We start from the raw sequence: 25381 nt of genomic DNA, 5'->3' as shown, positions 1-25381 counted from the left end.
TCAACATACCCTACAAAAAGAATCTTGAGTATATAAACTCATGTACAACCATATACAGGTTTCTTTTTCACCTTCCTTCATCACACACTAAACAGAGCGCCAGGAAGGTGATAGCAAAATGAGGGAGCATTCACAGTGCCAGCGGTAAAAATTAAATTTAGAAAATATTGTCGTTAAACTAGAGCGAAGGAGGAATGATACACTCTGTGAACAGAATGGGAGAAAAATCCACATTCCTAGATGTCAGCGTTATCCAAGTTTGAGAGAGCCAGCGTGGTGTAGTGGTTAAGAGCAGGTGGGCTCTGGCGTTAAGGTGTTAAGCAGTGGTGGGAGCCAAAAATTTTAGTAACAGGTTCCCACGGTGGTGGGATTCAAACTGTGGTGTAGCGCCAATGGGGCTGGGTGGGGCACGACGGGGGCGTGGCCGGGCATTCCGGGGGCGGGGCATTCCTAAGCGGGGCTGTGGCAAGGACGCAGCCGCTGCGCCGGTCCTTGGGGGATGCTGTTTCAGGGTGGATTCCCCCCTCTCCTTCATAAAATAGCATCACTTTCAATGTTGTTTAAACTAGGGAGCCCTGGGTGTGTTCAGATTTGTGTGTTGGGGCATGTTCTGTGATGGTGACTTTGAGATGACCTGGCACAAAAATTGTTGTTTGATCGTGGTGGGGGAGGGTGGGCACCCATATGGGGTGGGGGGCCCCCGCAAAACTCAGATTTTTCCTGGGCTCCATTTTCCCCAGCTACGCCTCTGGTGGGACAAACCTGCTTTAGGACTGGGAACTGTGGCCCCTTCCGCGCACACAAAATAATGCGTTTTCAAACCACTTTCACAATTGTTTGCAAGTGGATTTTGCTATTCCGCACAGCTTCAAAGAGCACTGAAAGCAGTTTGAAAGAGCATTATTCTGCATGTGCGGAATGAGCCTGTGTGAACTTCTTGGCCAAACCAGGATATTTCCCTTGCTGAACCCAGAATATTTGGACTGTGCAGAAACAACCTGAGATGAATATGCTACAGGAGAAGCAGTGATTCCTCCTGCAGCTTTCTGAGCAGAAATATTGAAACAAAGATGATCATCAGTTTCCAGTAACCAAGAATGAATACAGCAAAATGACTTGGCAAGAGAGAGAGAGAGAGAGAGAGAGAGAGAGAGAGCACAGAAGATGCAACGGTTTTGTTCCTCCGTTTAGACTGGAACAAGATGAGAGTTTTTAAATAATAGAACTACCATTTTCTTATAAGCCATGACATGACTTCCACCTGGACGCTTTTGTTATAATCACACATTGCATTCATGTTCTGGGTTATATGCATCGCACCCCGTGTTTATTTTTGCTTTTGTGAAACTTTTAGAAACTTTGAAGCCGCCCGCCTCATAAACCCAAACGCCAAACCTACTTGCGAGAATCTGCACACCACATTTACTCAAGTATATATATTGATTTTGGACTCGAGGACATGAAGTTTCGGGGTTTCAAATGAGCACTCTTGAAATAAAAAAATCACTTAAAGGATATTACCATGTTTTTAACAGCTTTAGAACCCCCCCTTTTTTCTTTTATGTTGACAAATCTGTCTGTATTTCTAGACACTGCATTCTTTGTCTTGGTAGCTTGCTTGTGTCTTTGTGACTAGCTTAAGCATAAACAATAATCTGGAGAAGGCTTTCACGGCTGGAATCACTGGGGTGCTGTGTGGTTTCCGGGCTGTATGGCTAGAACACAGCCATACAGCCTGGAAACCACACAGTACCCCAATAATCTGGAGAAATCACAAAAGGAAGATTTATTTCCTTGGGTAAGGCATGCAGTTTTTTAAAAGGGATTTTGGCATAATATCCAAGGGGCTAAGGTGAATCTAGAATCGTCCTCTTAAAACCAACCCCTTGATGCCGGTTTCTAGTATCAGGTTTTGTCTCTGAGTCCAGAGAAGCGTGGCATTTTTTTTCTGAGGTCTGTTTCTGCTTCTTATGGTGAACTGCATAGCATGACCTTTTCCTAATGTAATCACCTAATGTACATCAGCTATACCTTAAAACCCTTGAACCGTTTTTTCAAGGACTACTTACGGCGGAACAGGGACATCTATCCATGATGGCGGTTGTAAATATGAAACCAAATAGTGATAGTGATTTTTTTTTTTGCAGTGTTTAACACGAGTGTAAGGCTGTGTACAAGATGGCCTGAATGTAAAGGTATCAAAATAAATGCTGTATGAGTACTACAATGTTGGGGGTTTCAGCAAAACGGAAAACTGGTGTTTGGGTGGAGATATGTATTTTTTAAAAAATCACTGTGAGAACGTATTTTCTCCCCTTCTGGCTTTATTATGTGCAAAGAAATGCTTCAGTCTGGAACAGGCAAATTCTGAACTGCTGTGTAAATGTTTTAGAGCACGGGTTGAGTTAGATTCGTGGAAAATTGCTCCCGTCGTTTTATGGAGTGCACTTTCATTTGGTTTTATGGCCTTTCAGAGCAGAGGTAAAAAAAGCTCCTTTTCTTCCATTAAAATGTCCAGTCAATTTGTGATCTGTTGGTTGCGTATTTTTTTTTCAGCACAAAATCTCCTCTCCGCAGCAACCTCGGGGAAACGGGGGACCCTTGGTGCATTTTGTTGTGTTTCCTCCATGGCTTGTGTAGTCAGAGAAGTTGCCAACTTCCTGATGGGTTATTTTTGAAGCTGTGTTGGAGGCACGCTTCCTATTTGACTTAAGAAAAGAGAAGCAGGCAGACCAGAGGAGACCGACTTGGGAGAAAGGTGGACTCTTCAATCTGTAGGTACTGGATCTTTCTCTTTTCCTGCTTTACTAGATCTGCTCAGTTCTCCCCCTAGCCTGAAATATGCATTTCAGGGATCTTGTGCAACTCAGCATTGATAATGTGTGTAGAATCTTTCATGGGAATCTACGTGATCTATCAACCTATTCAGAGGATATGTGTTGGATGGAGTTAGAAGATACTATTTTACTGTGCGCTCTGCTTTTTTCTATTTTTGTGTTTTTTGTCCTGCAAAATGCTACAGATGTTATTTGCAAGTCCATCTGGTTGCAGGTCTCTCCCCCGCCCCTTCTAAATTTATTGCAACATTTTTTGGGGGGAAGTATACTAAATAGATTTCCATCAGCAAACATAGCATTTCATATAACTGTATTCCTGTCCCTCTGACTGCATGTGTGCATGTGTGTAAATGTGGATTTTAATCTGCTCCGCTCTTTGCGGCTTTGGTGTGGGCAGAAACACCAAAAATCAAAAGGAGAAATCAGCATCTAAAAAAATGCTATTTCTCACCAAAAAAGAATCATTTTTTTCCTTTCAAACACTATGGCACTCTCTTCATTCTCTTGCTTCATGATAATATTTGATTTCTTCCTAGGTGATGAATATATTTTACATTGAGTCTAGCAAAGTTAGGCAGAAGGGTTCATCAACTTTAAAACAATATTTGGATTTTTAAATAGAAAGACAAAAACAAGGATTCAAGAGGCATAACATTCAAAAGCAGAACACTTGCGGTTTGGAAGGCTTATTCGCTTTTTCCAAATAAACAATATACATTAAAAAAAACAACTGAAAAGTATTAAGTCTAATAGTTGACAGCTATTAGATTCCAAAGAGCCATATAGAGACGCAGAATAATAACATTTTAAGTTTTCCCGCAAGCATATAGAAATGCATAGGTAGTAATAACATCCCTTGAGAAGGACTCCTGTGAAACGGAGGTCCTGTATTCATTGAGCAACTGTTTAAAGGAATGGTGGTTTGGTTTAACTAATTAGTTTAATGGCTTAATTGGGTAGGTAAGGTTTTCCATTAATGCAATATTGCATGGTCTTTGATACTGTTGATGTGATGGGGGGGAAGAATCAAATGTCTTCCAGCGTCACAGAATCTGTATTCCCTCTGCCGCAGTACAAGATTTGACAAGATCTCTGTAAATAGCAGTGAGTCAAAACAACACACAGATCTGAAGTCATTATTTGTTTATTATCTTCTCCCTTATGAAATGAACTTGAGTCTGCACGCCTGGAATTGCTTTGAACACTCAGCAGATATGGAGAAATAAGCTGTTTCCCCCGCAGCTTCCCCAACAAAAGTGAGAAGGGATGTATGCTTTAAATGCAGGAGTTCCTACCACTAGGCACTACTAATTAGCATGTTACTAATTAGATAACATCTAGAAAAATGCGGGTCTCCTTCTTCATTCTTCCAAAAGGAGAGAAAACATACCTGACCTTTTCCTCTCCAAACTGGATGTGATAAGAAGAGAAAAAACATTTTGCTCAGAGGGAGTGGGGAGTAAAAGTGTTAGCATTTTGCAAAGACCCATGGGAATCCATTCTGAATCTGTAAACCCAGGTAATATATTAAATCTCGAAGGAGATAAAAGAGGACATTTTACGATGACCATTTGCGATTAGGAATAGGTAAAATTAACAGGAAGATTTGTGGCATCAATTCTTTTTCCCAGCCACGTGCCATTATTTTCTTTGGAAAATTCATTTGACCTTTTTGGAATTTACCCAGTGTATTAAATGCTTCAATGATTTTTAAACTATCCAGTTTTGTGTAGAATATGGATATCTTTCATCTTTCGCTCGCGGTTTTATGACATCCTACTGGGTGTATAACTATTTTGCTTGCGTCGCGTTGCCTCATAGGTTATGTAGTTTTGAATACATCTGTTTGTCTGTTGCGATGGGATAGATGTTATTTGGGATGTTTTGCCAACATTCGCAATATTAAAATGAGCCTTTACTTGTGAGAAAGGGAAGATCAGGATTTGATCTTATTAAGAAGTTGGCAAGAGTCGTTTAAAAATAGTGCCAGAATGCTCATTGCTGTTGCTTTGAGGGCACTAAAACGCTTCCTAAACGAACATGCGTGAATTTTCAGATCAATGTTCAAAACCACAGAATTCAACTTAAAACCAGTCAGTCGCTTGAAATGCAGGAATAAGCCCATTTTGAGTGCTGGAATGGAGGAAAGAAGCTAAAATGTTTTTCAATCCTCCACCCCAGGATTTTGTTATTCTTCAAGATAAACGAGTCCTTTGCAAATCTGTTTTAAAAGCTTTTAGAGTTTGAGTATAGATCTGTATCAGAAAGTAGACATTCCCCATGTGTCCATTAGGGGGCATCACCACTTCTGGAGAGCTAAAAACCTGGGAAGACCTTGAAGCACCAGAAACCAGCAATTTAAAGCAGATTCATTACTGCTTACCATTTTCAAACACTAATTAATTTTAATATGCATTCTTTTACTTTTCCAACAGTTATTCCTGTTGCTGTTTAGAGCTTGAAACATTAATACCATATATCATGAGACACTGATACTCCCCAGTACGGCTAGCCCTACTGTAAAGTAAAACCAGAGTACTCATTTTAATACCATAATTAATCAGTTTAATGTTGCACAAGTCATAAAAAACACCTTCCACTGGCATTGTTTTGTTTTTCAGCAATTTTTAGGTAGAAGGCAGCATCTAGTTGAAGATAAAGTTTAACTCTTGGTTCAAATCGGGCTAAAATGAACATTATGGACTAGAGTTTTGACGTCTCTTTCAAATCTTCATTAGGTTTGCTGCCTTTCTCAAGCCAAAAGGAAGACTAGGAAAGAAACTGGACAAATAGATTTGTTAACCAAGAGCATTTGTTAACCAACTGCAAGAGGAAAACAACCAAATTCTTTTTAAAGAATTGCCATAGGACATGAAATTTTTGAAAAGGTTTGTGAAACAAAGACCGTATAGAAACGTGATTAGCTTTCCCACCTTAACATACACATCTTTTATAGATATTTAAAATCACCAATACTAAATACCAGTAATGAACACCACTTCCATATCATTTTCAGACAGACAATGAGAATTTTATTTCATCATGTTCAATTTGCATAAAACATTACTAGGATATAAATATTATTAGAATATTAATAGAATCCTTAGTTAAAGAAAGTTCTTAACACTAAGTTAAAAGGGAATTCACTTAATTAAAGGGAAATAACCAGTGGTGGGATCCAAAAATTTTAATAACAGGTTCCGATGGTGGTGGGATTCAAACAGTGGTGCCGCCGCACACACACACCTCCAGTCCCTATTGGGCAGGGAGGTTGCTTTAGTAACCCCTTCTCGGCACTCAGAAAAAATTAGTAACCACTTCTAGAGAAGTGGTGAGAACTGGTTGGATCCCACCTCCGGAAATAACTCATGGAATCATTACCACAATATGTCTCCTATGTGGCATTTTAAAGCATACTAATTTTCCCACCATATAATAAATACACACGAACATTGTTAAATATACAGTGCAAGGATCTGGATCTCTTTCACCATGGCAAGTTCCATCTTAGTGTTTAGTTTCTTGCAAGATCTTCAGAGCGGAAGCTTATTTTAAAATATCTTTCCATGTGAATGTATTTTTGGTGATATCTTCTTTATTTGTTTGTTGGACTTCTTTTCCACCCCGTCCCAACCGGTGTCAGAGTGTTTCATCAAAACGTTATTCTTCTTCGGGACAAGAAGCAGCTCTGCTCTGATCCAATGGGATTGCCAACTCCTAGTGGCGTAGCGCCCACGGGTCGGGAGAAGGGGCGAGATGCCCCGGGGGGAGCTGCGGAGGAGGCATGGCCGGGCTGTGGAGGGGGCGTGGTGGGGGCATTCTGGGGCGGGGTGGTGGTGGGCACCGCTGCAGGGCATGTGTGCACCCCGGGCGCAGTTTCCCTTTGCTCAGCCTCTGCCAACTTCAGTTTGGGATGGAGATTTGACACAGGTGGAGCTGAGGCATTTTGTGAGCCGCCTCGAGCCCTTCAGGGGTGAGGCAGCTTATAAATCTCATAATAAAAAAATAAAAAAAATAAATTTCAGTATCATGGCACAGAGCCCATCTTTCAAAGCAGCCATTTTTTCCAGAGGAAATGATCTCTCTTGTCAGAAGAAGAAGAAGAAGAAGAGTTTGGATTTATATCCCCCCTTTCTCTCCTGCAGGAGACTCAAAGGGGCTGACAATCTCCTTGCCCTTCCCCCCTCACAACAAACACCCTGTGAGGCGGGTGGGGCTGAGAGAGCTCCGAGAAGCTGTGACCAGCCCAAGGTCACTCAGCTGGCATGTGCTGAGTGTACAAGCTAATCTGGTTCCCCAGATAAGCCTCCACAGCTCAGGCGGCAGAGCTGGGAATCAAACCCGGTTCCTCCAGATTAGATACACGAGCTCTTAACCTCCTACGCCACTGTCTGGAGATCTGTTGTGATTTCTGAAGATCTCCGGTCTCACTTGGAGGTTGGCAAGCCTATCTTCCGCTCTTCTGGCAGTGCCAGCTTTAGATGAGGAGGGGCCGTAGGCTATTTTCACACGTGAGGCCCCCCCTGCCAACTCCCCGCCCCTCCATGGTAGAGGAAGAGGTTTTAAACAAAACTGAGTAAAGTCGAGGATGATGATGGGTGTTTAAAATCCCACAATTCACAATCCCTCGTCTAAAGGATGCAAGGTGTTATTGTTAAATACAGTAGCGTTTGGGAAAAAAAGGCATAAATGTTAAAATTAACACTGTGGAAAAACTTTTGCCATAACCGAATTTTGTAAACATTTTGTGGAATAAGCAGGAATTTTTAGGAGAATGGCAGTTTTACAGTATTTTTCTGAAACGGAGTACAAGGAAAAGTACTGAAGGGTTGTTTAGAGACTACAGCGAATTAAGACAGCATGAACGGCCTATAACAGTGTCAAAAATATACACCTTGGCTCCTGGATTTTGAGACAGCTTCAGAATGGGTAAATCTGGCGCTGTCTTCTGGTAGTTTTAACCAGGAATAAAACTCTTGTTTCAGTGAGAAGCTCTAGTTAATAGTTGTTAGAACCCTCTCATTAATCTGTATTCAATAACTCAAATACATTCAGATTCTCATATTGAGTCTTCAGTATCTGGGCTTTGTCAATTCGCAAAGTGCCTTTGTAAGTCCTCTTTATTCTCCAGATTTCTAAAAAATTCCACTTTTTAATATATTTGAAATATCCAGTCCATAAGTCATTTTATTTACAGTCAGCGACCAGTAGTACAAGATCAGGGTACATCAGTTTCAAGGTACCATTACCATAGTATATATATAGACAAAAGAGTCCTAGAAGCACTATTCAAATGTTGCATAATCTATAATCTATAATAAGAGTACTAAAAGCACTATACGAAATATTACATAGTCTATGGTATTTACAAAAAGGAATATTTGTGACACTATTATAATTATTATTATGCGCCATTACTTATACATTGTAGTCGGTGACTGTTTACTACAAAGAGATTCAACTCACAAAAGCAAAGTAGTAGAGTAAAAGTACATTTGATTCACTTAACAAAAGATTAAAAAGTTAATATAACTACACTTGTAAAAGATGTGTATGTCTGGTGAAATATCCAGTCTCAGTATGAGGAACAGCAAACCAAATGAGGCAGAAACGCTAACATACATAATCACACTTAGACTGTTTGGTTTGAACCAAGCTAGGAACAAACTGAACCTCATGCCTTATACAATTTGAGAACTCTTTCTGCACAGCAAATTTGAATAATTTCACAGCAGTCTTCTTTGGATTGTTTCAAAGGGTAGGAGTTGACCTATATTGTTCATCTCATCTTTGCACTGCTGATGGGAACAAATGTAAATGGGTGCTGAGTGGAGAATCGATCAAAAAGACTCTTGTTTATTCACAATCAAGATTTATTTCAAACATTTATGAGGTGCCTGTTGGCCTTTCGGAGCTGGAGGCATAAAAAAACAAAATTTACTTTACTTTATTTAGATTTTTTATCCCCGCCCTACCATGGACAAGCCAGGCTCAGGGTGACGAACGACACAATAATAACAGTGTAATACAGTCTGTAAAAGCAAATTGAATCCTTTCTACTATAATTAAAACACACCCTTATAATATTATAGTTTGACGAAAAGCTGGCATCGAATTCCTTTAAAATTTCCTTGTGTTTTAGGCATTTCAGGCAAAAGCACGAGGTCTCCCAGACTCCCTTACCCCTTACTCCCTTCCCCTAGACCAGTGATTCCCAACCTTTTTGGTGTCGCGGTACCCTTGATCTCGCTCTTCATATCTCAGGGTACCCTTGAGGTTCATTTGATTTTTTTGTGCATTTTTAAAGAGTTTTTTCCGTTTTTGGCCTGTAGGTGGGGGGAGTGGCAAGCAAGGGGAGGGGAGGGGAGGGAAAGCAGCATTGACAGCTGCATTGTTTGTTTGCCTAAATTCAGCATGGATAGGGGGGATTTAAAGGGAGAGCTCCCTTTAAATCTACCCCCCCAATCCACACCAAATTTAGGCAAATAAAAGAATGCTGTTTTTCAATGTTGTTTAAAGGAGGCCCATGAGGCTTCTAACCCCTCCCCCTTCAAAATCTGTTTGATTCTGGTGGGGGGGGGGCAATGCGGTAGCATTGTCATGGTACCCCTGGGACGTGCTCATGGTACCCCAGGGTACCACGGAACCCTGGTTGGGAATCACTGCCCTAGACCTTAAAACTTATCTATGGCTAGGGATGGGGAAAAAACAGACAAGAGATATAAAGGGGTAAAAGGAAAAGAAAGGGGGAAAGGGAAAGGGAGGAAGGAGGGGGATCGGAAGGAAAAGGTATGGGGGGGGAGGAAAAAGGGGAAGGGGAGTGGGAAGAGGGGAAGTCAGGTTACATATTAAATCATGGCAGCCTCAACCATGGGCCAGGTGTAACATCTCTGTTTTTATGGCCCTGCGGAACTGCCCTACATCCCATAGGGCCCAGGGTCAGATGATAGAGACCCCCATCAGGCTGGGACCAGGGCTGAAAAGGCCCTGGTTCTGGTCGAGACCAGTTGGATATCCTTTGGGTCTGGAATTTCCTGGAGATCACTGCTTAGAACATAAGAACATAAGAACAAGCCAGAGTCCATCTAGTGCAGATGGATCAGACCAGAGTCCATCTAGTCCAGCACTCTGCTACTTGCAGTGGCCCACCAGGTGCCTTTGGGAGCTCACAGGCAGGATGTGAAAGCAATGGCCTTCTGCTGCTGCTGCTCCTGAGCACCTGGTCTGCTAAGGCCTTTGCAACCTCAGAGGAACATAACAGCTTGAAGAATATAACAGCCTCCAGGAGTGATATTGGAAAATGTAGTCCCATAAAATCACAACTCAGGATTGCTAGTAAATTTAGAAAATGCAGACCTCAATAAAACTGTCTTAAGCTGTCTCTTGAAAGTGAGGGAAGCTCAGGGAAGCTGCTCCATAATTCTGGGGGCTGCCACTGGAAAGGTCCTTTCTGGTGCACTCACCAAAGGAGCCTCTTTGATTGATGGGCCAGGCAGGAGGGACTTTCCCTGTGATCTTAAATTCCAGGCTGGAACATATGGAAGAAGATGGGTTTTAGACTGTGGAATGTTAATAGATAAGCGACAGATTGACAGAAGCGACTGAGAATCAAAACATTATACCATGTTAGCAGAAAAGAAGCTCTGCCATACATTTTGTGCTGGACAGGCATATAAAATGCTTTTTCTGTTACATATCTATTATGGTTGGCTAGGCATAATTCAATTTTTGGTTGATTTGGCATGGGAATGGCCCCAACAAGGAACTATTGGATTTATCTATATTTTATCTTTCTATAAATACAGCTGTTTGAAAAAGAGTATGGTAAAATCCTCTACCACTTCCTCCCTGCAGTCAAAAAACCACAGATTAATTGGAGTAGCCCTCTAATGACCATTTCTAGTTATTTACATCCTTGAGTTGTCTTCAATTTTAAAGAAATGCCCCTGGACACTGGCTTTCGTTTTCTTATAAAAACAAATTTGGAAAATTGCTTTTTGGGATGTTCTGTAAAGAAGTGTGTGCGGCGATGTATTTCATTTTGGCTCCCTAACTTCCAAGATATACACAAGGCGGTTTATGACCACCTGTATTTAAGGACAAAACAGCAAAGGGCAGCCCTGAATTTGTAAATATGTCTATGATTCTACCACTCCCCAGTGAATTTTATACTTCTATCAGGCAGGACAATCATCATTGTATCCTCATATGGCAAATGAAAGGCTAAAGGCAGGATTTATGTGTGTAGGTGAAAGAGATGCTGAAACATTGAGATGGTAGAGGAGATACTATCACATCAAATAGACTCAAGTAGATAGTATCACATCAAATGGACTCTGATCTGGAGGAAACCGGGTTTGATTCCCAGCTCTGCCGCTTGAGTTGTGGAGGCTTATCTGGGGAATTCAGATTAGCCTGTACACTCCCACACATGCCAGCTGGGTGACCTTGGGCTAGTCACAGCTCTATGGAGCTCTCTCAGCCCCACCCACCTCACAGGGTGTTTGTTGTGAGGGGGGAAGGGCAAGGAGATTGTAAGCCCCTTTGAGTCTCCTACAGGAGAGAAAGGGGAGATATAAATCCAAACTCCAACTCCAACTCCAACTCCTCCTCCTCCTCCTCCAACTCCTCCTCCTCCTCCAACTCCTCCTCCTCCTCCTCCTCCTCCTCCTTCTTCAAATATCAGGGATTTGGGTAAAATCCATATAATAGTGTGTGGCCAAGGCAAGATGTGTCTCTATAATGCCCCAATTGCTATAGCATGCCAACATTAATTAATTAGGCATCTCTCAGTAAGGAATTAATTAGGAAAAGTCATTAATTTCTCTTAGAACCGCACACCCTGAAATGACTTCTAGTGCCTGCAGAGAAATTGGTAGAACAGCGGTTGCTAATGGAACAATGTTACTTGGGCATTATGGAAACTCGGGGGGTAAAGACTGCCCGGCATAAATATTTAGGATCAGGGCTTGCGAATTTATTTTTAGGGGCCTTTTATTTAGTCTATTGCACTAACAGGAAATTAATGCACATTATCTTTAGTGGCACTGAAGGGCTAAGAAGGTTTGATCTAAAATCCATTTCATGTTCGCCACCAAGATCAATTACATTCAATGTGTTTCTGATCATGTCTTTGCTGCTGAATCTTTTCCAGGCCCGTGAAACCAAACGCAGTTTCCACGGTGCCCTTTATGATCTGACTTGCAATGATTTGCAGAATTGCTTGCCTTCCATAAAATTGTGTTATTAATAAGTTGTGGAACTGTGAACGTTTCAAAGGTCTCCAGCAAAATGAAGTGAGACGGTGTTAGCCCGAAGCCCTGGGTGGTGCCCTTCTATGATCTATTTATTCACTGCTAAGATCAGCTCAAAATAGTTGAGCCAGCCTCCAGGTGGGGCACGGAAATCTTCCAGAATTATGGCAGATCCCTAGACTACAAAGATCAGTTCTCCTGGAGCAGGGGTTTGCAACCTGCGGCTCTCCAGATGTCCATAGACTACAATTCCCATCAGCCCCTGCCACCAGAGCCGCAGGTTGCAGACCCCTGTTGGAGTAAATGACTGCTTGGGAGGGTGGACTTCAGGGGAGTATACCCAGTTGAGGTCCCTCCGCAAATCAGGTCTTCCGCAGGCTTCTCCCCCCCCCCCCAAAAAAAAACTCCAGGAATTTCTTGATCTGGAGATGGCAACCCTAGTTGAAAAGAGCCCCATTTGTAGCATATTTTCTTTTCCACGCCTTTCTGTTGTTTAACAGCCTGAGAGTCAGCGTGGCGTAGTGGCTAAGAGCAGGTGGATTCTAATCTGGAGAACTGGGTTTGATTCCCCACTCCTCCACCTGAGTGGCGGAGGCTTATCTGCTGAACCAGATGTATTTCCGCACTTCTACCCTGTTTCCCCGAAAAGAAGAAGAAGAAGAAGAAAAAGAGTTTGGATTTATATCCCCCTTTCTGTCCTGCAGGAGACTCAAAGGGGCTTACAATCTCCTTGCCCTTCCCCCCTCACAACAAGCACCGAGAAGCTGTGACTAGCCCAAGGTCACCCAGCTGGCGTGTGTGGGAGTGTACAGGCTAACCTGAATTCCCCAGATAAGCCTCCACAACTCAAGTGGCAGAGCTGGGAATCAAACCCGGTTCCTCCAGATCAGAGTGCACCTGCTCTTAGCCATTACGCCAGGATCTTATATTAATTTTTGCTCCAAGAGATGTGTTAGGGCTTATTTTCAGGGGATGTCTTATTTTTTTCCATGATTTTGTGCCTCACATGTGACCAGATCAGCTGCGCTGGGGAATCTGTAACTACGGCTTATTTTTGGAGTGGGGCTTATATTTCAAGCATCCTCCTTCCTCTTCTTCTATATAAATTTATTGTGTGTGTGTGCATGTAAAGGGCTGACAGTGAGATTTTCCATTGTTGTCTGATGAGCAGCGCTGAATTGCTTTGTACCAAGCAACTAGATAGCAGGTAGATTCCTCCACGCTGCTGCACTTCCAGATGTCCTTCATTCACCACATTTATGTGCGTGCAACCGGGCAGGCATCGAGTGTGGACCGAATATTCCCAGACATACAAGGCAGCAGTTTCTATCAGCACAGTAGCATGTCTTTCCCTGCCCCAGCCTCAAAAAAAGAAACAAATAAACAAATAAAAAGACAAACAAAAATATGTGGTAAAGCTATTCTGGGTCTTCAGAAAGCAAGTTTATAGCATCCGTGTGTTATAATGTTCACTTGCGTGTTAACATTCCTGCAGACAGCAAATTTCTGGTTTCCTGAAAGCTGTGTGGAATGGAATTATTCAAGAGGATTTTTTGCACCGGTAAATAGGACTGTGCTGTAATGAAATGGCCAGAAAGTTGCATTGGTCAAGAGACTGTGGCCTCTACTCAGAGGTGGGATCCAGCAGGTTCTCACAGATTCCTGAGAGTAGGTTACTAATTATTTGTGTGTGCCGAGAGGGGGTTACTAATTGGTGATTTTGCCACGTGATTTTTGCCTTAGTTACACGCCCCTCCTCTCAGCAGTAGCGCGCAGAACTTGAAGCAGTCTAGCAGGAGGTGCACCGGTGTGGCGCGTGGCTTGGCAGCCTCGCGCCATGCGTGCATTCGTCGTTCCAAGGACCGGCACAGCGGCTGCGTCTTTGCCACAGCCCCGCCCAGGAATGCCCCACCCCGGAATGCTCGGCCACGCCCCCGTCGTGCCCCGCCCAGCCCCATTGGCGCTACACCACAGTTTGAATCCCCTTACCATGGGAACCTGTTACTAAATTTTTTGGATCCCACCACTGCCTCTACTACTATATGCTATCTATCATTGTAAGTATGCTCCAGACTGGGCAATTTATTCACTACTTAACATGTCATGTTTAAAAGCTCATGCTTGGTTTCAGCTCCGTCGGAGCTTTCTTTTTGTTTTCACGTTTTTGCAGTCCAAACCCTATTGTACTGCTCAATGGATGTCCCATCCTATTGATTGTGCTTGATGTATATGTAATTTGCCTTCAGTTTCAGCAAGAAAGGCAGATGATAAATAACCAAATGATGATGATGATGATGATGATAAAATAATCCCAGCCTAGCTTTCTTCTCCAAATGCAGGCTTCTCAACACCAGGAATTTGGCGATACGTGTCAGAGCATAATCGCCCCTTCAAAAGCCAACATGCAGACTTTGGAAAGGTTAAAGAAGAAAGTGGTTCCAGATTCCCAGCATGCAAATGTTCTTCTCCTGCAGCACTGGCACGCAAAACTTATCTCGCTTCACAGGAACCCAAACTCCCAGGATTGATGCGCTGCCATTCACCCAAGGGTGCCTGAAGGGATAATGGGATGTGTGTGTGTGTGTGTTTCTACCACTGGAGACCTCCAGCATCTCACACTGACTTGATGGAGGGTTCACATTTCACACTTAATTACTAGCTCAGCAATCACACCTCCCGAGATGGAGATCGATGTGTTTCTCTGTTTAGTCCTCTGCAGCTGTTAACTGTTTATTTACTTAACGTTAGCTTGGGAACGGCTGCAATTTGAAGGTTCAGATCTCTTCTACCCCGTACCATGCCAGGCCTTTGCGTTAAACACTTCCATATTGCTTCTATGGAATCCCCCCCCCCCCCCCAAAAAAAAATACCCCCTTCACCTGCCTCTTTTGTGCTAATTTCTGTGGAGGAACAAGTGTGAACTTTTGCCAGAGTCTGGTGAGTTTTAAGTATTCTGGATTGTTAGAACAATTGTTTTCTTTTTCTTTAGAGAAATTTTTAACAAGCTAAAAGTAACACTTGAGAGAGATGACTGATAAATTCTGGGTGCTTTTTCTTTTAAAAGAAAAATATATGGCACAATTGCCTGGCCTCAAAGGAGGTGCCTGAGCCAACCGCCAAATGGTCTTGTTATGTGATCACATGGTGACCAAATGGTGGGGACTTTCTTGGGATGATCAGGATATATTCTGAGCCCAAAACTCTCTTATTGTCAAAGCAGCGGCCACACTTATATACTTGACATAAATTCTGCCGGACGTTGGTCTCACTTGACAGAGCGCTGTACCAGGCTAGTGCCAGAGTCATAGAGTCATAGAACCGTAGAGTTGGAAGAGACCCTCAAGGGCCATCAAGTCCAACCCCTTGCAATGCAGGAACACACAATCAAAGCACTCCTGACAGAGTCAAAAGGGTTTTGGCTCTGGTTGAGGACAGCTGGATAACCTTTGACTGCTGCCCTTAATACAGTTTTTTTCCAGTTGCTCCCCAACAGTTGATTCAACTGGTTCTGGGCCTGGACTCAAACGAAGTCTTGGAATCCTGACTTCCTTCTGACCCGGAGCCTTCTTTTCAGTTTCTCCACGTCTGACTTTGTTGGCTTCTCAAGCAAACAATTCCAAATATTATTAGTAAGGAGCCAGCCATGGGTGGGAATTCAAGGAACAAAAAAGGGATGGGGTGGCTCAAAATGAATTTTCCATGAGAACTTACCCTCCCTTCTCTGCAATGAGACACTCGACTCATTTTATTGCGTTCCTCTGACTTGTTTTATTTTCTCTAGTTTTACCTTGTGTAGCTGTGACGATAACAAGGGTGTTCGGTAATTAAAGACGAGTATGGCATAAAAGCTACGCACCTTCTCAGTGCCAAAGAGTAAATCCTTTAAGGCTTCTGGATTTTGCACTCCAGTTTGGAATTTCCCCGTGGTATTTAGCAGTATGCTGATTGTATTGGTTTTAATTCCAGGGTCAGCGGAATTTTCACATAAAACACTAACTTACAGTAGCTGCCATGGATTGAAAAGGAAAATGCAAAACTCTGAGTTGTACTCTTGTGTTTCACGGCGAGCTGGGAAAGGGATACAGATCAAGATTCCAGAGTCTGCCTTTCGTGTCTATTTATGTTGCAATTGGTGCACGAGTGGAACTGAATCTGCTGAAATTATCATATGCCATTGTCTTTTTAGGGCTATGCCACATCTTATATTAAATGGGGGGCCTCCAGCACCTGTGAAAAGTCAGCATGAAAAGAAGGCTATCCACACACACAAAATAATGCGTTTTCAAACCACTTTCACAAACTGTTTGCAAGTGGATTTTGCTATTCCGCACAGCTTCCAAGAGCACTGAAAGCAGTTTGAAAGTGCATTATTCTGCATGTGCGGAATGAGCCTATATGCTAGTTTTCTACAAGTAGGGAGTTTTAAAGGGGGGGGGGAATCCATGGTAGAGCATTAAAACATAAAATCTCACACCTGCAAAGTGAAGCGATACAGTCCAGAAACAGTTTATCGTGCCGTATTTCTGAGTGTGTTGTTTGGCTCTAAATGCAGCGGTTTCTCTTTTGGAACAGGAATAGCTGAAGATCAGATATCTAGTATTCACAATGGGCCTGGCCAATCCATAAAATCCTTACTGCCTGCCAGTCATAGGTGGGGCAGAGGGAGTTTTAAAGCCATACAGCTGTTGCCAGCGGGTTGTTGTGGTTAAGAGCAGGCGGACTCTCAGCTGGTGAACTGGGTTTGATTCCCCACTCCTTCACATGAGCAGCCGACTCTGTGCTGGTGAACTGGGTTTTTTCGCCACTCCTCCACATGAAGCCTGTTGGGAGACTTTGGACCAGTCACAGTTCTCTCAGAACTCTCTCATCCCCACCTACCTTGCAAAGTGTTTATTATGGGGAGAGGAAGGGAAGCAGTTTGTAAGGCATTTTGAGATGTCTTATGGTTGAGAAAAGCAGGATATAAATCCAAACTCTTCTTCTGAAGAGGCTAGATTCCAGCACTGGAACCCATGCTCGCTACAGTTGCCAACCTCCAGGTAGGGTTGGAGTTCTTTTGGTTTTAAAGCTCATCTCCAGACTACAGAGAGCAACTCCTTGCAGAAAATGGCAACTTCGGAAGGCAGATCCTTCATGAAATCTGCCTTTAACCCCCCCCCTTCCCCAGGCACGATTCCCAAATCTCCAGGAATTTCTGAGGCTGGAGTTGGCAACCCAACCCCTACCTGAAAAAGACTGGCGTGCCAAATCAGTCCCTTGTCTGCTTTTGCCCCTTCAGTGTGACCTCCTCACCTGTTTTCCAGCCCAAAACAGCCTTGCCAAGCTGTGGTATTCCTGTGTGGTCTGAACCATGTGGGCGGAGAAGGGCATTCTCAGCTGACCTCTGGAAAATCACATGGGAACCTCGGAGATTTTCTTCTCCCTTTAGTATGTTGACCCGAGGAACTTTCCTTTTCCTCTTTGCTTTTCCCTTTCACTTCTCATAGTCGAAGTCCCGGGGGGTGGGTTTGAGGTTTCCATTCTAATGTGCTCCTCTGCCTTTGATGACGCAAGCAAGACTGCAGTTTTAAAATGGGATAACTGGCAAGGTAAAAATAAAACGATGTTAGAAGCATGACGCTCTGTCAGCTGACAATTAACCTGGTTTTATGTGGGAAGATCTGCTCACATCATTCAGATGACAAGAGTGCTCTTAAAGATAGCCCATAAAACTGTCCACCCAACAGCAGTCACTGCTGAGCTACAGGCCCCTTCCGCACACGCAAAATAATGCGTTTTCAAACCACTTTCACAACTGTTTGCAAGTGGATTTTGCCATTCCGCACAGCTTCAAAGAGCACTGAAAGCAGTTTGAAAGTGCATTATTCTGCTTGTGTGGAATGAGCCTCAGTTCCGTCATTTGCACAGGGGTGGAAGTAACTTTTCCATGCAGCGTCCTTGAACAAACACTCCCAGAACCACCTTCTCTTGGGCAGGCAATCCAGCATTGCATTTGTGCCAGTGGTATTACTGGGTCAGCGTTTATAGGACAGAGTGGTAGAAAAACAGACGGCCAACTTTACAGGTGAGACTGCCTTGGAACAAAACATTTAGGAAAAATTTCCCAGCTGTATATAGAAACTGCCAGTTCAAATAGTGTCTAGGTTTGCTTTTCAGCTTGAAAGTTATGATTTTGGGGAGAAGGCCTCTTTCATCTCACCATCTTTCATGGCTCACAGAAGATTGAAAGTGGATTGAAAGTGCATTATTCTGCATGTGCGGAAGGGGCCAGAGTCTATGGGCACCTTTGGAATTGTGAGAAAGAGTTACCTGGTTGGGTTGAAATTCAAATTCAGAATGTGTTTGCATCAGCTGTCGGAATGTTCTGCCTGCCTGTCTCTTACAGCCAGAAGCAGAAATCAAAAATCGTGTAGCAGAGGCAATTTCTGCAACCTTATTTTGAAAGGGGAGGGAAGAAAATAAATCCCCAGAGGAGAACAAAATGCTTTGATTGTACGATTTCAACCCAAGGAAACATTTTAAAAATTGCTTAAAAAAATAATGGTGTCATATGCCCAAACCCTTTAAGGTCTGCCCATCAGCTCCACTCTTGATTACCCTCTTCAGGTTTCAACTAATGCTCCATAGGAGATGTGAAAAGGGAGGTATGCAATCAAGCTGTTTTGCCAGGCAATTTCTACAGGTTTTCATTCCGTTTATGGAGGGTGGGTGGGTTCATTTGATGAAAGCCAGAATCACAAAATTAAGAAGTCAGAATCTTTGCCCCTGTTCAGTTTCCCAGCTATGCTTGAAAACTTCTGAAACAAGATTGCAAAACTTGGAATGGGTAGATTTATCAAAGGTCTGTCCGTCCATTTCGGGAATCAGGATTTCATTTATGTTCCTTAAGTTCAATCTCTACCACTGCTGCTAGTATTTTAATGTTTAATTTATTTATTGTTTTAACTGAAACTATTTGTTGTATTCAAATGTTGATTGTTTTGTGAACCTCCCTGAGCCCTTTGGGGGTACAGCGGTCTATTAAATTTAATTAATAATAATAATAATAATAATAATAATAATAATAATAATAATAATAATAATAATAATAATAATAATAATAATAATAATAATAATAATAATAATTTTTATTATTATTTTCTGTTCAGACTGGTGGACATGATTCCTCCTTTCCCTATTTTATCTTCACAACAACCCTGCGTGGCAGCTTAGGCTACGATTCCCACCAACCAGTTAATCTCCTCTCAATTCCTGTTATCTAAGTCTCTGCCTGCAGATGTCAGACATGGGCCCCTTCCACACATGCAGAATAAGGCATTTTCAATCCACTTTCAGTGCACTTTGCAGCTGGGTTTTTCTGTGCGGAATAGCAAAATCCACTTGCAAACAGTTGTGAAAGTGGATTGAAAGTGCATTATTCTGCATGTGCGGAAGGGGCCATGGTGTCCTAGCCAGGATTTTTTTTTCAGTAGTGACGTCTTTCAAATGCCTTCCCTCTTGAGGCTCACATGGTATCTCTCTTCTTTATAATTCGTTTGCTTTTTAATGATTTTATTGCAACTTGTTTCTTTTCCTTTGTGAGATGCCTCCAACAATTCTCTGGAAAGCTGCATATAAATTTTCCACATGAATAAATAAATCCTGGTCCAAAGTCACCCAGCATCCATGACTGTGACCATCTATGCATTTGTGGTCTCCTTCACATTGAGCATACGTCCCCTTCAGGTTTGAATCTCAGTTGTGCACACGTTTTCCCTTCTTTGGAACTTTCCGCATTCTCACATCAGAGAATCCCGATGGCTTCCAAAACCTGTTAAATTGGGACTCTCTCCCCCTTCACATTGAAAGAGATCACTGTGTGTTAAGTTTTCTATGGGTTTTCAGCAATATGAACCAAGAGGCAAAGAAGACTGCTTAATTTAGCAAAAGAAAACAGGGAACCCGATGGTACCTTAGGCCTCTTCTGCACACGCAAAATAATGCGTTTTCAAACCACTTTCACAACTGTTTGCAAGTGGATTTTGCCATTCCGCACAGCTTCAAAGAGCACTGAAAGCAGTTTGAAAGTGCATTATTCTGCATGTGCGGAATGAAGTTAAAGACTGAAGGGGTTTTTTTTTTGCTATAATGTGAGCACTTAGATTGACGAATGGTAATTTATTGGTGGTCCCTGACCCAAAGGAGAGCATCAATCCAAAGGCTAGCATCAACCAGGGCCGGGGCTTCTCTGGACCCAGCCCCAGTTTGGTGGAATGCTCTGGCCAATGACACCAGGGCCCTGTGGGATCTTATGCAATTCCTCAGGGTCTGTAAGACAGAGCTCGGCTGCGGCCGCAGCTACAAGCTGCGTTAAAACAAAAGAATCACACATAACGAGATTCTTGAAAAACCTGGGGGCGGAGCAAACGTGAAGCAGATCCACGTTAGGGTTTTTTACCGGGTTTATCCCGGTTTAAATGGCCCGTGCAGAAAGGGCCTAGGACAGTGATGGCAAACCTTTTTGAGACCAAGTGGCCAAACTGCAACCCAAAACCCACTTATTTATCGGAAAGTGCTAACACGGCAATTTAACCTGAATACTGAGGTTTTAGTGTAGAAAAAAATGGTTGGCTCCGAGGCATGCGTTACTCGGGAGTAAGCTTGGTGCTAGTCATTGGCTTTGCTTTGAAGCAACCATGCAACTCTTCAAACGGGTGAATCATGACCCTAGGAGGGTTTACTCAGAAGCAAGCCCCATTGCCAGCAACCGAGCTCACTCCCAGGTAAAGGATTGCGCTTTAGTTCTTTGCATGAACATCAGTGGGGTTTAACAGCGCTTAACAGGGTTACCTACACTGCTTCCCCAAAACTAGGTCTTAGGTTTTATGCTAATAATCGAGCCTAGCAGCCCAGGCCAGCCTAGATGTGTGTGTGTGGGGGCGATTCCCCCTCACACATGATGAACTCTGTTTGTGCGTGCCCACAGAGAGGGCTCTGAGTGCCACCTCTGGCACCCGTGCCATAGGTTCGCCATCACTGGCCTAGGACAAGCTAATCCAGTTGCTCGATCTACCGCTGTATCAATTTTGAGCACACTTTGGTTCAATATGCAACTGCCCATGGCGAAATCAAACAAGTGTGGGCTATGAAGTACCTTACAGAACCGTCTAATGTAAGCCACCTTGTCATGCAGGAAGGGAATTAAGATCGGACAGAACAAGATGGATTTTCAAAGGTGGGCGAGTGGCTTCTTGCTGAAATACTTGTGGGTTTTCTGCCTGCCTTGAAAAAACCTTGGTATTTTCTTGATTCAAAACTTGGGCTTGGTGAATGAACTCCCATGATATCCCCATTAACAAAGCTGCTCTATTCTACAATGATTTTAGTTCAACTTCCCTGGCAACAGAATCGCTTTTTGGAAAGAAAACATTACCTCTTTTTTTTTTGGAAAGCTGAAATGTTCTTCTTACAAAACAGGACTTCAGATTTCTCATTTTCGAAGTGCTACTTTCAAGTTGAGCAGATCCCAAAAAATGGTTAGGGGAGGGGGGAGAGTTTCAGTTCCAGACAAATCTTGGTTTTTCTTTTTTTAAATAAACGTATTGCATTTGAATTCAGTATTTTAAATTTTATTCTAATGGGTATTTTTCATCCTGCACCATGCAACTTTAAGCTGAAAATAAAACCTAATGAGATTTCCCCCTCCTGTGGGAATGAATATATTTCAAAAAGGGTATGAAATTAACCCAACGCTGACCCCCCGTCTCTGCTGCATTTTCCTCCTGGAGGAAACAGACTACTATATATCTGCCTTTTCGTAGGATGCAGTGCTCATGAACCATGAAGTGCTGGGTTTTTTTGTTGGGAAAGAAACAATGTTAGTTACTTTGGGTGATTAATTGAGAAATGTTTCTCGTACAGAGCCCGGGCAGAAAGTCAAGATCGACTCTACTCGGATGATCCAAGACACGGCAAACGCCAAGCCAAGTTCAGCTCAGGCACAGCAAAACGCCGCTCGAAAATATTTGAGTATGAAAATGTGTGCAGTTAAGGAATTTTGCACGTGGGTGTACGGGGGTATCTTGAGTTACAGTGACTTGCTGGCCAAATTCAGAATTGGTTTTTTAAAGAACAGGAACGCAAGGGCTGAATTTGCAACCAAGTGTAAGGAATCAGCAAAGTCCAGAACAACAGTAACTTCTAAAAGCTCTTTATTGACTGGCAATCATGATCTTCTACAGACAATGCGGAATCTGACCAGACTCTCCCCAGCAGCCGCTTTCTTTTAGAGACAGGGCAAACGTTTTCCCGCGGAAAATCCCAACCCCAAACAACCCGGTTTTCCCATCCCACTATTCCCACCAAGAAAGAGATTCACACAGAACAGAAGCCAGTGATGGCAAGCACGCAGCAAGGTTAGGGAAGAGATAAAGATGGGTCTGGGCACAACGCCCAGATGGAGGAATGTAGACCCAAGGTTGAGTCAGGCTGTTAGCAAACCGAAACAACCTTACACCAAGCTTCTGAGATAAAGGAGTGAAGAGAATTAGGCCTCATCTTCTGGCTAATGTTGTTATTGGTGGAAAGCGCCATTAAGTCGCAGCCGACTTACGGCTATCTGGTATGGGTTTGAAGGGAGGAAGCGCTAATTTCAGAGGTGGTTTGCCATTTGCCTGCCTCTGCGGAGCAACCCTGGACTTCCTTGGTGGTCTCCCTTCCGAGCACTAACCAGGGCCAACCCTACTTAGCTTCCAAGATCTGATGAGAGCAGGCTAGCCACCTATTGGTAGGCCTCTATAAAATCTCACTGAAACATTACAATTCTTCTCACAAAAACACATCACCAGCTAACAGGATTGCCAACCTCTAGGTGGTACCTGGAGATATCCCAGATATCCTCTTCGCTCAGTTGAGGCCAATCTATTGGTGGTCCCTGGCCCCTCGATGATGCGGCTGGCCTCCACGCGGGCCAGGGCCTTTACAGCTCTGGCCCCGGCCTGGTGGAACGCTCTTCCTCCACCTGTCTGGGCCCTATGGGATCTCTGCGAGTTCCGCAGGGCCTGTAAGACAGAGCTGTTCTGCCGGGCCTTTGGAGGACCCGGCCGCTGATGGTGCCCCCCCTCTTTTTTCTTGGCCCCTTACACCTGGGCCTTTTGTCACCTAATGGGACTGCTGTCCCTCCCCCTTGGGAAAGGATTTTGAAAATGGGGTTGTTGGACACCACTTATACTTATATTTATTATACTTATTATATTTAGTCTTCTATTGTTTCTATTGCTGCTTTTAAAGGTTTTAGCTATTTTATGACTGTATTATGTCTATACGTCTTGGCCCCTTACACCTGGGCCTTTGTCACCTAATGGGACTGCCGTCCCTCCCCCTTGGGAAAGGATTTTGAAAATGGGGTTGTTGGACACCACTTATACTTATATTTATTATACTTATTATATTTTTAGTGCCTTCTGTGTTTCTGTGCTGCTTTTAAAGGTTTTAGCTATTTTATGACTGTATTATGTCTATACGTTGTACACCACCCGGAGCCCCCTGGGGATAGGGCGGTATAAAAATCTAAAGAATAAATAAATAAATAAATAAATTTTCCAGATGACAGTTGAGCAATTCTTCTGAAGAACATGGAATCTGTGGCATTCTACATTGCTGAACAATTTCCTCTCCCAAAACCCAGCCCTCCACAAGCTCCGCCTCTCAAATATCCAGGAATTTCCCAACTCAAGAGTTGGTAGCCCAACCAGTAAAGTAAAATCTACTGCCTGTATTAATTATTCAATTTAAGCCATTCTACGTCAATTTGGCGCACCTTGAGTAATTAATTCTGCCTCCACATGGAAAAGGAAGACAGTTTCTCTAGGAATTGTGGTCCTGCCCCAGGTTAAAACCTGACTTGGCTTCTTTCGTTTGACCCGGCATCATTTCTTTCCAGCTCGGGGACGATAAATCAGTTTTCATTCAAAAAGCTGATGTTCTCAGGATACTTTGGGGAAGAATTTTTTTTTTTGTATGGCGGAGCTAAAAAACCCATGACACCAAAACAAACTTTCATTTATCTGTGACAGTGTTGCAGTGATACCAAGATTCCTAGGTCAGTCATCCCATACAGAAGACAGGAACTGCTATTATCATGTTCAGAAATACATGGAGCCTTCTAGGTCATCACTTCCAACTAAGATTGCCAACTTTGGATTGGGAAATTCCTGGAGATTTGGGGGTGGGGCCTGCAGAGGACAGGGTTTGAAGAGGGGAGGGAATTCCATACCCACCTTCTGAAGAAGCCATTTTCTCCAGGGGAGGAGTAGGAGTAGGAGTTTGGATTTATATCCCCCCTTTCTCTCCTACAGGAGACTCAATGGGGCTGACAATCTCCTTGCCCTTCCCCCCTCACAACAAACACCCTGCCTTCAAGTGGGGTGGGGCTGAGAGGCTCCGGTGAGAGCTGTACCCAAGTTTCCTGGAAACCACATACCATCCACCCGCTCACCAACCACTGCCACAACTCTGTTAAGCCATGCTGACTCTTTCTCAGCAAGGTCACCCAACATGTGTGTGGGAGTGTACAGGTTAATCTGAATTCCCCACATAAGCCTCCACAGCTCAGGCGGCAGAGCTGGGAATCAAATTTCCCAGTTCCTCCCTAGATCCTTTCTTAAAGATTGGTGTGACGAGGCCATCTTCCAGCCTCCTACATGTAGCCTGATTTCAGGAGATCGAAGTTGCATAATTCTGAGGAGATCCCAAAGGAAGGCCTCATGCCTGAGCTCTTGACAGCCAACTTCCTGGAGGAAATCCAAAGCTAGGGGATTTCCCAACATTTAGCTTATCAATGACTACCCTCTGCTTCAAGATCTACCACTATCTTCGCAAGGAAGACTGGTGTGACAATGGTGCCATATTGAATTGCCTATCAGGGATGGAGCCTGATTTCAGGGATAAGTTGCATATTAAAGTGAGTTGCATCTTGTTAACCATGATGGCTTTCTTTTGGACTGGGTGCTGCCTTTTCTAACCTGTGGAACACATTCCAGCTGAGCTTTTATTACTGTGTTTTTAAATAACCTCCAAGCATCCTGGACAGTTTTGACTCTCTTGATTTTCCCTTTCAGCTTCCTGCGCACTATCCCCCTCATCTTTGAGAAATTTCCCTTTCTGAAGGCGAATGTAACTACATTAGTAGTTGCCACTTGTTCGCATGCTGAGATAGTGCTCAGTCCAACAACATCTAGGTATAAGGATTCTCCCTGCTCCATATCCCCTCCCCAAGCATTCACTTCCTGCACCAGGTCCTGGGTCCCACTT

At 43.3% G+C, this 25381-nt stretch overlaps 1 long non-coding RNA gene across 2 annotated transcripts; it reads left to right on the top strand.

Annotated features, from left to right (window-relative positions):
* Nucleotides 1-2643: 2643 nt before the first annotated feature.
* Nucleotides 2644-22293, top strand: LOC125443705. 2 transcript variants are annotated; one of them, XR_007246165.1, is made up of 3 exons: nt 2644-2778; nt 14431-15028; nt 21992-22293. It is a non-coding gene; the product is annotated as an uncharacterized LOC125443705 (long non-coding RNA). The 2 variants fall into 2 exon arrangements; XR_007246164.1 differs by lacking the exon at nt 21992-22293 and having other exon boundaries at nt 14431-15938.
* The last annotated feature ends 3088 nt before the right edge of the window (nt 22294-25381 follow it).

This window comes from Sphaerodactylus townsendi, linkage group LG14 (genome assembly GCF_021028975.2).
Source record: "Sphaerodactylus townsendi isolate TG3544 linkage group LG14, MPM_Stown_v2.3, whole genome shotgun sequence".
Lineage (NCBI taxonomy): Eukaryota > Metazoa > Chordata > Lepidosauria > Squamata > Sphaerodactylidae > Sphaerodactylus > Sphaerodactylus townsendi.
This window is presented reverse-complemented; position numbering and strand designations above follow the sequence as displayed.